Genomic DNA, 16,118 nt, shown 5'->3' on the forward strand with positions numbered 1-16,118 from the left:
CCGATAATAGTCAGAGTTCAGTATTTTGCCACATCAAATTATGTCCCAGCAAAAAGGCCAACACACAGCTGATACAAGTGTTGGAGGAGAGCGGCGGTTGCTTCTGAGGTCTTGCAGGAGCTGATGTGTGCTGAGGTGAGGGCAGGAGCTCTCCTGGAAGCTCAGCATAGCTTGGGCTCTCGACTCATGCTGTGAGCTCTGGTCAGTCCCAGGCATGGGCAAAGTTCAGTTCTTAACTCTTTTAAATTTAAACAATTTTTAAAAATAAGGTTCTTTGTCATTAATATTGACCTTAGCCAGTGAATGACTGGCTAGATGTGATATGCAAGCTGATCCCTCTATTGATCTTGCACTCATGTTGACTGGAAGAGAGCAAAAATTTAGACTTAGAAGAAATAATCAACATAAGATACAACTGAGGACAGTTAAGACTGTGCAGAGTAATTCAGTCATAGATGGGAACTGTCTGAAGAAAGGTTTTTTATAGGTAACACTGGAAACTACAAAGAACTTACTCAGACATTGTTTTGTGATGAAAATTTATTATTGCTGATATAATTCCCCGTAAAATATCTGCATTTGTAAACATGACATCCAGACATCCTTGAGGACAGAACAGTGGAATTGGAATGTCCCTCAAGTGGTGTGACTTGGTGTAGCCTTTGTGGGCTCCGTGGAGTTTGGGATGGACCCCGAGGTGGTCAGTAGCTTTAAGTGGTTGGATGGGCAGGCCTGGAGGGCTTCAGTGGAGGGGTGAGCTTGGCTCTGCTCAAAGGCATAAGGTGGGACACCCAGCAGACGGCAGTGAGGGGTTATGACAGGTGAGGAGCGAACGCAGCTTTGAGTCTGCAAGTAAGAGGTGTGTCTAGGTGGGCTAAGTGAAAGCCTTAAGGTCTGTCAAAAGAAGTGGATTTAAATCTGAGGGTGGCAGGGATTCACAGGAGCATTTCTGAGCATCAAACAGTACAGACAAAACAGTGTAGAGGGAAGGCAATGTGTGGTTAGGTATTTACTAAGACCAAAATAAAAAGGGGTGCTCACGGCCTGGCCTATTATGAGAGCTGGGCCACCGTTACAGAGAAAGGGAGTGTGACTTGTGTAAACTGTCTAGATTGATATTCCTAGAGCTTCATGGCCAGTTTAAATGGTCTGTTAAAGTATTTCCTGCAAGCCTTCCTGAGTTTCTCTTCACCATTCTGTTGGAGAGAGATGTTTAGTGCAACATGACTTGAAATCTTTTGGGGAGTTTGTAGGGTTTGCTCAGGTCAATACTGGGGAACATATGTTCACACCAAGAGAAAACTTAACTCCACTGAAATCATGAGGGAAGACCAAGATAGAAAATTGAGCACTGCCATATTGACAAAGGCTGGTGGAGATTCCAGGAACCAAGGGATGGAGTTCCGTCTTTGGGAACCTGGCTCGTCTTTGGTGGCTGGACCTGGGACCTCCCTGTGGTTTAGGATGGAACTTCCTCCTGGCAATGGTGGCGTGCTCTGACATGACCATCCCTGCTGATGATGGAGACATCACGTGCCCTCACCCACTCAGAGAGCAGTGGGAGCTCTAGGTGTCACCAGGGGAGACCTATGCGTGCGCCTGCATCTCCTAGAACCTCAGTGACCTTCTCCATGCCAGAGGTGCTCAGGGTCTAAAGGGAAGCCACTCACCCTTTCTATTTCTTCCCTTACAGTGACTTTAGAGCAGTTCTCCCTGGCAGTGAGGAGCTGTCCTGGCCGAGAGGACCAGGCTTTGCTAATTGAAGGTAGGTTATCAGACAAAGTCCTGATTTCCTTAAAGGCTCACAGTATTTTTATTGTCCTGAGAAGAGTTTCATTTTTACAAGCAGGAGTAAATTTATCATCTCTGAATTCTGTGCTCCGTGGGGATAAACTTGTCATCGGCAGGTAGGAGGGCTGCCGGTTAATGAGCAGAACCACTGTCGGTGGAGTGCAGCAAAGTGACAGGGGAGTGGGTGTCAACTGCTGGCGCAGAATCTGTTCAGTTCTCGGGAGGCCCCAGTTGGTTCTATTTAAGCTTATCTGACAGAGTCTCGATTCTTTTAGCAGATTTATGAGGCTTGGCCAAATTCCATGACTTGCACTGTAATTTTTAATTAAGACAAAGGATCCCATACACTCTGTGTCTGCCACGTCCTCACTTCTGTCTCCACAGGGAATGCTACACACATGAGACCGTTGGTATTAGCCTTTGGAATGGGCGTCTTATGTTATAAGTTCCTTGTCCTGGAGCAGAAGACAAGCTTCTTTTTTCTTTTGGTAACAACTGTCTTACTTCCACCTGAATGACAAAGGAGCACAGGGGTGGTGAGACTGACATTTAGGTTGTGCATCTACGTGGAGCCAAACGTGTGGGAAAACTGGCCAGCAGCCTGCATGATATTTAATGAAAACTTTGTCTTTGGAGGGAGTAAGGAGCAGATACTAGCAAATCACAAAAGTACACACACACTTTTCCACCAATGACTAAGAGTCGTGTTTTCACCTAGAAACTATACTTAGAGTGACCTTGAGGCATATACATTTTCCATGATGTCACTTCAATTCTGTACCGTTGGGGAAACCGCGTGTTCCAGGAGTTGCGTTTCATTACCTAACACCATACCAGGTGTCCTCTGATTTTAGAGATGGGTGGAAAAAATAGGGTGTCACTAAAAGGATTTTCAACTCATTTGCCTAAGATGTGATATTTTGGGTCTTTTTCAGTGGCGTTAATTTTATAATGAAGTGCTGATACAAAATACTGGGTTCATCTGGGAGACCTGGTCCTGAGTATAATGCACCAATTTTGAATGACACTTTTCTCAGTATTTTGGTTTTCCACATTTAGCCATCAGTCCCCCATCCTGAGACCCATTCCCCAAGGCCCTTTCCTTCCAGGTACAAGCTGTGTTTCTATGACCTTGGATCTGCTCTTGGGCCCCAGACACTCACCTCTTTACCCCCCATCACTAGTCAAGGTGTCAGGGACACAGAGCCTTTGGTGCTTTCTTCCTGTTCTGTCTGGTGTTCGCTCCTGTGGCAGAGAGAGAACCTTCTCTTTCCTGCTCCTCTCTTGTTCTCCCCGTCTATAGTGAGAGGGTGGAACGAGATGCCGCCAGAAGCCTCCTTCTGTCAGTTTCCCCCATTCTGCTGACTGTCATACTTCCCCAGGCTGGCTTCCCTGGGACATTATAAAACTAACAGTTGTGGGTTGGGAGGAGGGTGGGAGAAGAAGGTTAAGATAGTCTGATATGTCCTAGAATGTGTGTGATCTCCAGTGACGTTCAGTATTTCATGTCTTCCCTGGTGGTTTCTGCCCACTGCTGGCAACCCAGGACAATGTCTGTGGGTGTGTTCTCAATATTTGCAAATATCTGAATGGGCATCATCAACAAAGTGTCACTGAACCAAATGTGTGCTTAGTTCATATATACTGAAACTATTTCATGCCTTTTTTTCCACAGGAGATTAGGGTCGTTTAATGTCACATCAGAGCCCCATGTATGTGTGACATTGGTGTGCAGGATTTTTTAGACGATATGGAAAACTTGCTCAGGGTGACAATAGATTATTTTGACTACAGTCAGCCTGCAGTCCAGGATAGGTTTACTTGGGGAGCTATTCACTTTGCAGATTATCTGCAACAAACATTAATATTTAACTCAGCTTCATTGGGTGAAAACTTGTTGGAGGCAAAAAGTGCAGATCTGAAGCAAATATGATGTTTTCTAAAATGATATTTTGCATGCATACTGTAGCATCTCTGTTTTGTCAGAGATAATTGAGGCCTGAGAACAATTATTTCCTTCAGATCTGTGAGGGTGCTCTTTATACAGACCACACAGAAGATGCCCGAGCTGAATGTCTAGCTGGGTCAGGGTGAGGTACGGGTGGAGCCAAAGCCAGAGACCCATGGAGGGACAACCAGTGTGAGGCCTTGGAGATGACAGAGGCCAGAGCCTCTGACAGCAAGGAGAGTAGGGGAGGGAGGCAGAGTAGGGACTCTCTGTAATGGCACTCCTAGTTAACTAGCAGGCCGTGGAACTGGGACCAGAACAAGGGTTCTGGACCCTCAGGCTGGGCTTCTTGCTGGGACCTCCATCCGATGAGTAGAATCACAGAAAAATCTACCCCCTCACCCCTCCACCTCACCCGAGCCACATGGGAGGTAAGACTGTGATGAAACCACCAGCACACTGTTGTGGCTGGCTTGTGGACTCACCCTGCAGGCTTGTGAATCACACCATTTGCTGATGGTACCATCAGACAGGGGGAGCTGGCTTCTCTGTGACTCAGTTTTCCCATCTACCAAGTGGAAGTCAAGGCTGTTACCAACTTGTGATTTTCTCCCAATGCAGCCCTATTAAGGGGCTAGGAAAGGGGTGCCACGGCTGCCTTTAGGGACTGACTGCCTTAGAGGCGAGACAGCTGTCATTAGGGACTGCCTTTCACTGAGATTTCATTACAATTTGAATCATTGAGAAGACTTAGAATCTATAAATTGCTGATTTGACCCCACTGACTTTTCATCTCCATACTGACCTGTCTCTCCCCTCGTTCTTAGTTCTACTGGCCAGTTAATCCCTTGGATCCCTTGTGATCACTGCCCTGGAGAGCCTGTTTAGCCCCACCCACCGCTCTACTGTGACTCCAGACCTGGGCGCCAGCCTCACAGCCAAGCATGCTCAGCAGTTCTGAGCTGCACCTGTCCCTGGCCTCCCTCCTCTGCCTCAGAACCTAAGACAGCAGAGGTCGCTCCCCTGCCACGGGGCAGCCACTCCGGGTGCGGGGCAGTTACCCTGTGCAGCACCTCTCAGGATCTTCCCTGCCCCTCTGTCCCAGAACAGAGCACCTGGGCTTGACACCCCACCCCACCCCCACCAGAGGCAAGTCCATCTCCACTGGGCTGTGAACCAGGTGTGACCTGGGCAGGTCACGTTTATCTCTTTTAGCCCAGTGTCCTCTTTTGGTAAAAGGGGAAGCGAATTAGATTCCTCCGAAGACCCTTCCAGCATCCCCACTGTGTGAATCTTTGCCAGGACACTGCTGACAAGCCTGCGGTTCTAAACATGCTTGAGAATGAATCAATCCGGCCCTCTACTGCTTGTAGTTTGGTGTTAGCCAAACTAACCTTTTGGGAGCCCCACATCCTATTTGTCACTCTCTGGATTAGTTTCCAGCCTTAACTCTCTCTCTGCTTTGTAATAGGGTGATCGCAAATGTATCATCCAAACCTGGGCTTTTTTGAGAGGGAAAGGGAGCCCCATTAAAAATTAAGCTTGGAGGACAGGTATAAACCATGACTGTCCTGGGTAAGCCAGGGTATTTGGTAGCCTGTTTTGGAATCAAGTCCAAAATCCCTCCCTCAATCAAATGAATCCACATTGACCAGAAGACTTCCCTCCCAGTGCGTGGGCCACATGCTTCCTGTCCCCGCTCCCCCCAGGATTGTCTCCTTTTAAGAAGTGTACCCTCTTCTCAGTGATAGAAACTGGCAGGAAGACAGCCCTCTCAGTGCCTATCTGTATTTGGACCTTCATTTTCTAAATCAAAGGCAAATGATCACACTTCCTCATTCTGATCTCCAGGGAGTTTCTTACACACCTGGCAGCAGCTGTTTTCAATTTGGGTGCGAGACAGCACTGGGCAAGGATCCTCCCTGGGACAAAAACTTCCTGAGGCCATCCCCTGCTAGGCCTCCCTGCCTCCCTTGGAAAAGCAAGTAGCATGTTCCAGGGAAAGTGGCCCTTCCTGGTAAGAAAAGGTCAGGAGACAAGAGCTAGCTGAGGGAGCTCTGGCTGATATGCTGTAACTGGGGTATGACCGTAGAACCGACTGGCTCAGGGCAAGACTTCCCCATGCCTGTGTTGTTGAGCAGGTGCCCAGCACAACCCCCAGAGCAGGCCTCCCTTGGCCACTCTGCCTATGAGAGCTCTGGCTAAAGGCACCACATGAAGCTCAAGAGAGGTCTTTGTGTAGGTGCGATCTGATGTAATACTACATCTACTGTGGAAAACAGGAACAAGGATCCAGCTGCCGGCATGAAAATATTCAGCAACTTCTAGAATCTCTGTTCCCTGAACTGCAGCCTGTCAACAGGGCTGTCACATGAGCCACAGCAACCCGTTTTCTGGGGAGTGCTGGCTAAGGGGCAGCTCTCTGTGGCGAGGGGATGATACCTCTGTCTGAGGACACAAACAGAGGAGTTTAGTATCCATTGCCTGCCCAGCTGGCACACACAGGGGCCCATCAGAGTTGCCAGGTGCTGAGATCCAGGTGAGAAAACCTGCAGAGAGGATTTCCCAGGAGGACCAGAGGTGTGCAAGGCTGGGGTGTTGCCAGAAGATTCCTTAGCATTTCTTACCAACCCCCAAGTATTAATGTTGCCCTCCAATGCATGGGGCAGCTGAGCAGGTATGGAAGGAGGGTGCCAAGCTTCCCTCCCACATGTCCTGTCACCACAGTGGTCTGGCTAGATCGGGCCTTCTCTGCCTAATGATGCTCTAGGAAATTAGACACACTTGAGTCCTTGAAACCAAAAGTCCCCTAGTGAATGACGCGACCCAATTCCTCAGTTCTCCAGATTTACCCAGTACTACTTCTTCCCAGAAACAGGCACGATCTCCTAGCCTGATGGAATCCTGGCCTGTAGGGATGAGGGTTTTCACACCCACACAAAGAATACCTTTGCATGGCAATGGCTTGTGCATTGAGGAGAAAAAGAATTTTCTGCATGAATGCTCCACTGATTCACCTCCCCTCAGAAGGTTTAGAAACACCCAGCAAGCTGGTTATCTAGTGTTCCTTAGATTGTCATTGTCACAAAGATTCTTTCTGCTTCACTTCTCCCACAGCCCTCCTCCTGCTCACTCCCCTGCATGTAGTTCAGCCTAGAGAGCATTCGGTTTTGGGAATGGCCCACACATCCTTGCAGGATCTCTTCGCTTGTGTGCTTTAGAAAGGCCTCAGCTGCTTCAGCTCCAACAGGGTGCTCACTGCAGCAAATCCAGTGTCTAAGCAGGTTGTTGCAGGGGACTGTCCCCACACCACTGGCGGCTGGCAGCGGCAGTTTGAGCCTGTCAAGTGGGCGAGGTCGGGTTTTTCCCTCTTTCCTGCATTCTAACTGCTCTTTCTTCCTTTTCTCAATGTGTGTAGGTGGTAACTAGTTTAAGCACCAACCCGGGCGGCCAATGGTTAGTTACAAGCACCTCCCACCAAATGCAAGATGCCCTCCTTTCGCAGGTGGCCCTGTTCATACCTACAGACCCCACTGTGGCTCCCTGCCTTTGAGTGTCCTAGGCCCCCGAGCAGCAAGCAGGGACAAACATCCTGTGTGTGCACCATGCATGCCCACAGTCACTGCGCAGCCATCTGGGGCCGGTCATAGGATCTGGCCTCCCACACGGAAGGAAAGGGTTGTCATTTGGGGCTGAGCTGCATTTCCAAACCCAGCCCAGGAAGAATAGCTTCAACCCTGTTTGCACAGAGCCTGCAGGGTGGCAGGGGTCTGCTGGGTTGAAACCCTGCCCATCAGCCCAGTTCTTTTCCTGCTACCTTCTCTGCTCCTTGCAAGCCAGAACCACACAGAAAGAAATGAGAGTGTGGCTGACAATGTTCCTAAGAGAAGTTGTTCCACAAATGTTTACTGAGTGCCTTTTATATGCCAGGTAATGTTTTTCTAGTACCTGGCTCACTTTAAGGATGTGTTTCTATATTTTTTAATTTAATAAGAGAAAAGAGCAGCTCATGTCACAGAAACCAAGTTTCAGACCTAGTCTTCCAGCAATAAATGACTTTCATTCCTCTGCCTCTGTACCATTGTGACCCTGGAATGCCTCCCTCCCTTCAGGCCTGGTACTTTCCTCACAGGTTCCAAGCTGTGCTAAGGTTCTGCAAAGTTCATTTGGTTCTGAAAAGCTCATTTCATGCCCACCCAATAAGCTCTCAGTGACAGTTATCCCTCCAATGAAACTTTAACTTTGAAAAGGGATCTTTGGTGTATAGGATTAACTTTTCACCTCAAAGGAATACATAGCTAATGGCAAAATTCCAGGCTCCATGATAAGTGAATAGAAGGGTTATTTTGGTGACTGTCTGCACATATCTGTCATGGTCCCTCTTTGGAAACATTTATGAGTGCCTATTATGTGCCAAGCACTGTGCTAGACACTGGGAGTCCTAACAGCAGTAAGATTGACCCTCATCCCCAGATAGCTTCCTGACCAATAGGTGGGACAGGCCCTTCACTGCACCCCATAAGCAAGCACACTGCAGTGAGCTAGGTGATGAGAGGGAAGAGGTTTGGCTTGCTAAGAGAGCACTCAGCTGGGGCGCCCAGCTTAAGATGGGTTTAGAGAAGACTTACCAGAGAAGGTAGCATTTGAGCTAAGTCTCTGTGCCTCTGCAGGAAATTAAATTTAACCAACTGTGTGGGTTCCACTGTGCATACTGGTGGGGTCATTGTGAGAAGCTGTATTCTGAGTTTTCCATTTATAGAGGGTTTCAGGTGCACTGATGCATGCTTGAGAACTGGCTGCCAAAGTAGGGGCCCGGACAGCTGTCTCTCCAGGAGAATGGTATCCAGAAACTTCCATTCTTGTTGTGCCATGTTTCTTCAATGTGCTATAACTATCTTGAAATTACAGCATTCAATATCCTTTCCTTTGGCCTGGAAGACTTCCCTGACTTCCAAAGATTAATGTCAAAGTCAAATGTCTCTGACCAGGAACACAGCAGAAGTCACCAGCAACTAAGAGTTGCTCTAGAATTATTCTGAGAGCATGGTGTCCAAGGCCAGGGGCCAGAGATAAGAGGCTGAAATGGATGGTGGGGAATTAGGAATTAGGAGGAGAAAGGCAGATGGATTCTGTGTCCTGCAACAAGAGGACCTGCTCTGCCTTCTGATGGTCTGCATTTCATCCATCTCCACAAAGCTCTTGTATCAGGGCAAGTTGGACCTCCATCTTTCCAGACCAGGTGTCATCAGGTGCAAACACTCCATGTGCCTGAGTACCTGAGGAGCGTGCGATCACACGGAGGGATGCAGCAGTAGGTGAGGGCATCACGCTTGTCGGCTCCTTGGCACTTCTTTGTCAAGCATCTAAACGCACATCTAGGCGGAGAACCAGGAGGAGAGCAGAAATCGCAGTGTTCCGGAAAGCAGTGAGCTTCCCTGAGAACGGAGAGCACAATCCTGGGAGTGCCTGGCCTTTTACATCTGCTCCAGGCCTGTGGCAGGGTGATCCTTCCCTGATGCTCTGCCTTCCATTCCCTCCCTGCGTGGCTCTAGGGGGAAGATTTCATTTCAGGCTGTCCTAGAAGACAATATGAAGGGCAGAAGAGGAAATCTCTTTAGACAAATTAGAAAATCAGGATTTGGTGAAAGCCATCTGTGGGAAAATGAGAGCAAAATAAGGTCTGGCCTGAACTTTTATTTACACTTTACCATGTAAATAAAGAGGCCAAGATAATGAAGTGCCCAGGAGACTTTTCCTGAGTGACTTACCCAGAATCTGGAGAAATTCCATCAGGGAGTTTCAGTGACATACATTCAGGCTGTCAGACATTTATAAGAATTATCAAGTGTCTGGAGGGATGACAGATTCCAAGCACACAGTGAAGGGAACATTTTGCACCAAATTTATGTGGGGAGTCCCGCTGCATGGGGCTGATGAAGGTGGCAGAGCTCAGCGCTCACACTCAGGCGGCTCCCCTGTCTGCAGCAGCCAAGTCTGTGCCCTGAATGAAAACTGGAAATGTTGTAACACTTGAAGATTTCTGTTCCCTACATTTTTCCAGCTCTTGCTAAATTTTAACCATTCTCTTTTTGATCAGTTTTGCAGAATCCTTAAGTCTTCTCAAACACACACACACACACACACACACACACACACACAACCCATGGATATCAACTTTGAGATGGGAAAACAAAAATATTGGTCTCTTCTAGGACCCAGCAGGATGCCTGGCACACAGTCAGCTCTCAAGACGTGAGGAAGCGAGTTTGGGAATAAATGCCAGGAAAATGGTCAGCATGAAGGCACCAGTCAGCCAATTGCTGTTTCTTCTCAGGTTCTCCTAATTGAATCTTTTCACCTTCAGGAAAATCTCTCCACCTTTTTACTCTTCTAGGACTATGAAAAGGACAGAATGGTACTGAGGCAACCTGATGTGTTCTTGAAACCCTTGCTTTATGGGAAGGGAAACTAGAAACAGCCTACTGATAATCCTTTGATTAATACGTTATGTTTTAAAAGTACTTTTATAGAAAATACAACATTAAATATCAGAACTAAGACTAATTATATAAGTGAGATAAACCTACTATTAAAAATGAGAGGCTCTCAGATTGGGTGAATAACAAAACCCAATTACATCATCTATACAAAATGCAGGCTTCTGCTTCCAGGAGGATGGAGTACACAGATTCATCCCTATTCTTTCTGTTAAGTCCAGCTAAAAACACCGGACATTATATTTAAAAGAAGCCTAAGAAAACTGGAAGCATACCCACTAGGACCTGAAGACTGGAGGAACCACATGGCAGGAGTTCCCTGCATTTTCTTTATGCCTCCTATACCCCAGATTTGGGGCTGAAGGGGCTGGCAACCCGGAAAGGGCTAACGAGACAAAACAAAACAAAAACCTGTTCTGGCCAAAAGCCAAAGGACCATGAAAATGCCGGCCTGGCAAGACAGAAACTTTTAGAGAATAATTCCTCTAATCCAGCCAAACACCATAGAAAAATCTATAGCCCCACCTAAATCCATGCTGGGAAAGGTCATGTGGGAAGAATCAATTTCCTTGCTCACCAGACCATAGGGTGACAAGGCAGCCCCACTACCAGGGTGGTGTTAGATGAGGCCTGTTAGGGAGTTGGGGTTTTCATCGCCACTTGGCAATAAGGATGTCTCTCTGACCTCCAACCCACTACAGTGTCACTGGACACAACCTATTCCTCACTGAGCAGTAACAAATCACCCACCCCCCTCCATGCTATGGTGGTGTTAGAGAAGGCCAAATGGAACTTCAGGACTCTCACCACCACCCAGTGGTAATGAATCCCCCAGTGTCAGTGGAAGCCATGTGGGGAGCAGAAATGAGGAACTCCTGTCCTCCCAGCCAAGGTAATATCAAGGGAGGCCTAGTGGGGAGCCAGAACTTCCACCTCCACCCAGCACTTCTCCCACTTGGTTGTCAACAGAGGCCACGGTGCACCCCTCTCTTCCTCTGATGGAACAGTATCCCAGAGAGTTAGCTGAAACAAAGCTTAAATAAGACCCAGTTTTATGATATAATACTTCAGATGGCCAAGTTTCAATTAAAAAGTCACTCATTATACCAAGAACCAGAAGTATCTCAAACTGAATGAAAGAAGACAGTCAACAGACACCAACACTGATATGTCAGTGATGTCTAAATTATCTGAAAATAGCTCTAAAGCAGTTGTCATAAAAACACTTTAACAAGTAATTACAAACATGTTTAACAAATAAGACAGTAGAGGTCCTCATCAAATAAATAGTCTCAGCAAAGAAATAGAAAATATAAACACCCAAGTGGAAATATTAGAACTGGAAAATACAATAACTGAAATAAAAATCTCAATAGATGGACTCACCAGCAGGGTGGAGGGGATGGAGGAAAGACTAAGTGAACTAGAAAATAGAAAAATAGAAATTAGTGGATCTAAACAACTGAGAGAACACAGATGAAAATGATGAGGAGAAGAAGGAGAAGGAGGGGAGAAGAGCATCAGGGACCTGCGGAACTGTAACAGAAGGCTAACATTTGTGTCATTCGGGTCACATAAGGACAGAAGAAAGAGGGCAGAGCTGGAAAAGTACTGAAAGAAGTGATAGCAAAGATTTCCCCAATTTAGTAAAATATGTAAATCTACACATTCAGGAAGTTTAATGACAAGCAGGATAAGCCAAAAGAAATCCACACCAAGACACATCATAATTAAAATTCTGAAAATTAAGGACAAAGAAAAAATCTTGAAAGTGATGAGAGTGAAACAATACCTTTTCTATAGGGGAAAGTCAATTCAAGTGACAGAATATTTCTCATCAGAAATCATAGTTGTCAGAGGGAGGTGGCACATGTTTCAAGTGTTGAGAAAAAATGTCAGCCACAAAAACTTCTATATACAGTAAAAATATTCTTCAGGAATTAAGGGGAAATCTTAAGATATTCTTAGATCAAGGAAAACTAAGAGTACTTGTCACCAGAAGACTGACAAGAAAGGAGTAGCTGAAAGAAGTATTCTGAACAGAAAAGAAGCAATGGAAAAAGCAGTGGTAGAACATCAAGAAGGAAGGAAGAATAGAATAAGCAGAAATGATAATTTCAAATGGCTTTCCTTCTTTTGAACTTTAGTTTTCTAAATTATATTCAACAACTTAGGAAAAAATGATTACACTGTCACATGTTATAGAGAATACAGAGAAAATATTTAAAACAATTATATCGTAAACAGAGGAGGGTAGAGGGACATAAACACTTTACTCAAACTGTTGACACCGTAGACTATGAGACTTTGATAAGATATGTATTTTTTTATCTTTTTACTTTCTAGACATAGTTGGCCCATGTTTTTAATCCACTCTGCAATCTTTGTCTTTAATTATTGCATTTAGACCATTAATGTATAATACACATTAAATGTGTACTCATATACATTTAATATAGTTATTGGTATAACAGAGCTTAAGACTGTTATTTTATTTTTTATTTTCTGTTCTCTCCTTTTTCATTTTTGTCTTCTCTTCCTTGCATTACTGTGCATTACCTGAGCCTTTGGTATAATATAATTTTGATTTCTCTATGGCATTTTGGGGTATATCTCTCTGAATAGCATTTTAAATTGTTCTAGTAATACCTAGAAAAAAAACATGAAAATTTTAATTTAAAAAATGTGAAAGTGACTATATTAACATCAGATAAAGTAAACATCAAAGAAAATTATCAGAGACAGAGAAGGACAATACATAATGATAAAAGAGTCAATCCACCAAGAAGATATAGCAATATTAAATGTGTATGCAGTAAACAGTAGAGCTGCAAAATATGTGAAGCAAAAACTGATAGAACTAAAAGTAAAAATGGATAAATGCACAAGTATAACTGAAGAGTTCAACACCTCTCAACAACTGATTGAACAATTATATGGAAAATAAGAATGTACAGAAAAACTCAATACCACTGATAAATAGGATCTAATAGATATGTATAGGACACTCCACCCCAAGAACAGAGTACTTTATTTTCAAGTACCCAATAAACATTAACCAAAATAGACCATTTCTTGGAACAAAAGAAATCTCAAAAATGTCTAAAATTTCAAAGGAAATAAAAAATACATTGAATGGATGATAATGAAAATACAACATATTAAATTTGTAGAACAAATAAAACAGTGCTGAAATTGGAATTCATAGTTTACATTAAATAGAGGAAAAGACTCAAATCAATAACCTAAGCTACCACCTCAAGGACCTAAATAGTAAAATGCAAAATAAAACCAAAGAAAGCAGAGGGAAGGAAATACAAAGACCAGAGAATGAATCAGTGAAATTGAAAACAAGAAAAACTAAAGAAAACAATGAAGCAAAGAGTTGGATCTTTAAAAATATCAATAAAATTGATAACCCTATAATAAAACTAAAAAAGAGAAGACAAAAATTACTAATACTAGGAGTGAAACATATGATATCAGTACACACCCTGCAGACATCACAATGATAATAAGAGAATACCAAGAAAATCCTACACCATAAATTTGACAACTTAGATAAAATGGACCAATTCTTCAAAAACACAAACTACCATACTCAGTATGAACTAGGTAATTTGAACAGCCTGCAACTATTAAGGAAAATTGAATTTGTAATTAGAATTCTAGAAAAATAAAACTCCAACCTCAAGAATTCACTGAAGAATTCTACTAAACACTTATAGAAAAATTAACAACAATTCTAGTCACGTCCAAATACAAGAGGAAGAGATACTATTCATTTTATGAAACTAGCATTCCCCTAATACCACACCAGACAGAGACAGAACAAAAAATGAAAATTATAGACTAAAATCCTTTAGAAACATAAACATAAAAGTCTTCAATGAAATATTAGGAAATAGAATTCAGCAATACATAAAAAGAATTATACATCATGACCAAGTGTGGTTTGTTCCAGGGATGCAAGACTGGTTCCATTTTCAAAAATCAATCAATTATCAATATTAATAGACTAAAATGAAAAAAATCACATGATCATATCAATTGATAAATAAAAAGCATTTGGCAAAACTCAATACCCAGTCATGGTTAACAACTCTCAGACAAATAAAGTGGAACTTCTTCAGCTTGATAAAGGGAAGCTACAAAAATCCTATAGCTAACAATATATATAGTGATGAAAGAATGGATGCTTCCCTCAGCATCAAGAATATAAAGCAAGGAACTTTTGTCTTTCCATACTTATTCAATATAATACTGGAAGTTCTAGTCAGTGCAGTAAGGCAAGACATGGAAATAGAAGGCATATCTTTTCATATCTGGAGTGAAGAAATAATATAGTACTTACAGATGACATGATTGTCTGTTTAGAAAATTCCAAGGAGTCTATAAAACAAAAACAAAACATTTTGGAACTAAATGAGTTCGGCAAGGCCACAGAAATACAAGATCATCATAACAGAACTAGATGAATTTTTATATACTAGCAATGAACACCTGGACAAAAAAAATTAAAACCATACCATGTACAATTTCTCAATAAGTAGTTATGCATACATCTAACAAAACATGTAGGAATGGTATGCTTAAAGTTACAAAGTGCTAATCCTCAACAGAATACTAGCAAGCCTAGTTTAGCAACATATTAAAAGGATTATATACCAAGTGGGATTTATTCCTGAAAGGCAAAGATGGTTCAACAAACAAAAATCAATTAGTGTAATACACAACATTAACAAAATGAAAGGAAAAATACATAACCATCTCAACTGATGTAGAAAAACCATTTGAAAAATGTAACGTTTGTTCATAATAAAAGACACTCAGCACACTAGGAGTAGAAACAAACTACATTGATATAATAAAAGCCATATATGAAAAACCCACAACTATCATCATACTCAATGGTGAAAGGCTGAAAGTTTTTCCTCTGTCAGGAACACTTTCACCTATTCTTTTTCACCTCTTCTATAGTATTGGAAGTTCTAGCCAGAGTAATCAAGCAAGAAAAATAAAGGGCATCAGAATTTGAAAGAAAAAATAATAAATTAATTCAGCCAAGTTTCAGGATATAAAAGTCAACATGGAGAAATCAGTTGCATTTCTATATACTTACAGTGAATAATCCAAAAAAGGAAATTAAGAAAACAATTCCATTTATGATAGCATCAAAAGATTAAAATGCTTAAGAATAAACTTAATCAAGAAACTGAAAGACTTGTACACTGAAAACTATAAAATAATGCTGAAAGAATTTGAGAAAACATAAATAAATGGAAAGAAATTCTGTGTCCATGGATTGAATGACTTAATATTTTTAAGATGTCAGTATTACCTAATGTGATCTACAGATTTAATGCAATTTTTATCAAAATCTCAATAATTTTTTTGTAGAAATAGAAAAATTCATCTTCAAATTCACATGGCATCTCAAGAGATCCTGAACAGCCAAAACAATCCTGAAAAAGAAGAAAAGAGCTGGAGGTCATGTACTTCCTGATTTGAAAAGTTACTACAAAGCTATAATAATCAAAACAGTGTGGTATTGGCATAAGGACTGACACATACACCAGGGGAATAGAATAAAAAGCCCAGAAATAAACTCTCACATATTTGTTCAAATGATTTTTGACGAGAGTGCCAAGATCATTTTTAATGGGAAAGGACAGTCTTTTCAACAAATAGTGCTAGGAAAACTGGATATCCACATGCAAAAGAATGAAGTTGGGCCCTTACCTAACATGATATATAAAACTTACCTCAAAATAGACCAAAAACCTAAATGTAGGAGCTAAAACTATAAAGCTTTCAGAAGAAAAACATAGGGAAAAGCTTCACAATATTGGATTTGCAATGATTTCTTGAAATGACATCAA

At 42.8% G+C, this 16,118-nt stretch overlaps 1 long non-coding RNA gene across 1 annotated transcript; it reads right to left on the reverse strand.

The window, feature by feature from the left end:
• Window positions 1-1,763: 1,763 nt before the first annotated feature.
• On the reverse strand, window positions 1,764-15,912 carry LOC140850390 (uncharacterized). Its single transcript, XR_012133173.1, has 4 exons — window positions 15,578-15,912; window positions 14,591-14,628; window positions 8,368-9,316; window positions 1,764-2,301 (listed from the first exon to the last, which is right to left on the reverse strand). It is a non-coding gene; the product is annotated as an uncharacterized lncRNA (long non-coding RNA).
• Between the last annotated feature and the right edge of the window lie 206 nt (window positions 15,913-16,118).

This window comes from Manis javanica, chromosome 1 (assembly GCF_040802235.1).
Source record: "Manis javanica isolate MJ-LG chromosome 1, MJ_LKY, whole genome shotgun sequence".
NCBI lineage: Eukaryota > Metazoa > Chordata > Mammalia > Pholidota > Manidae > Manis > Manis javanica.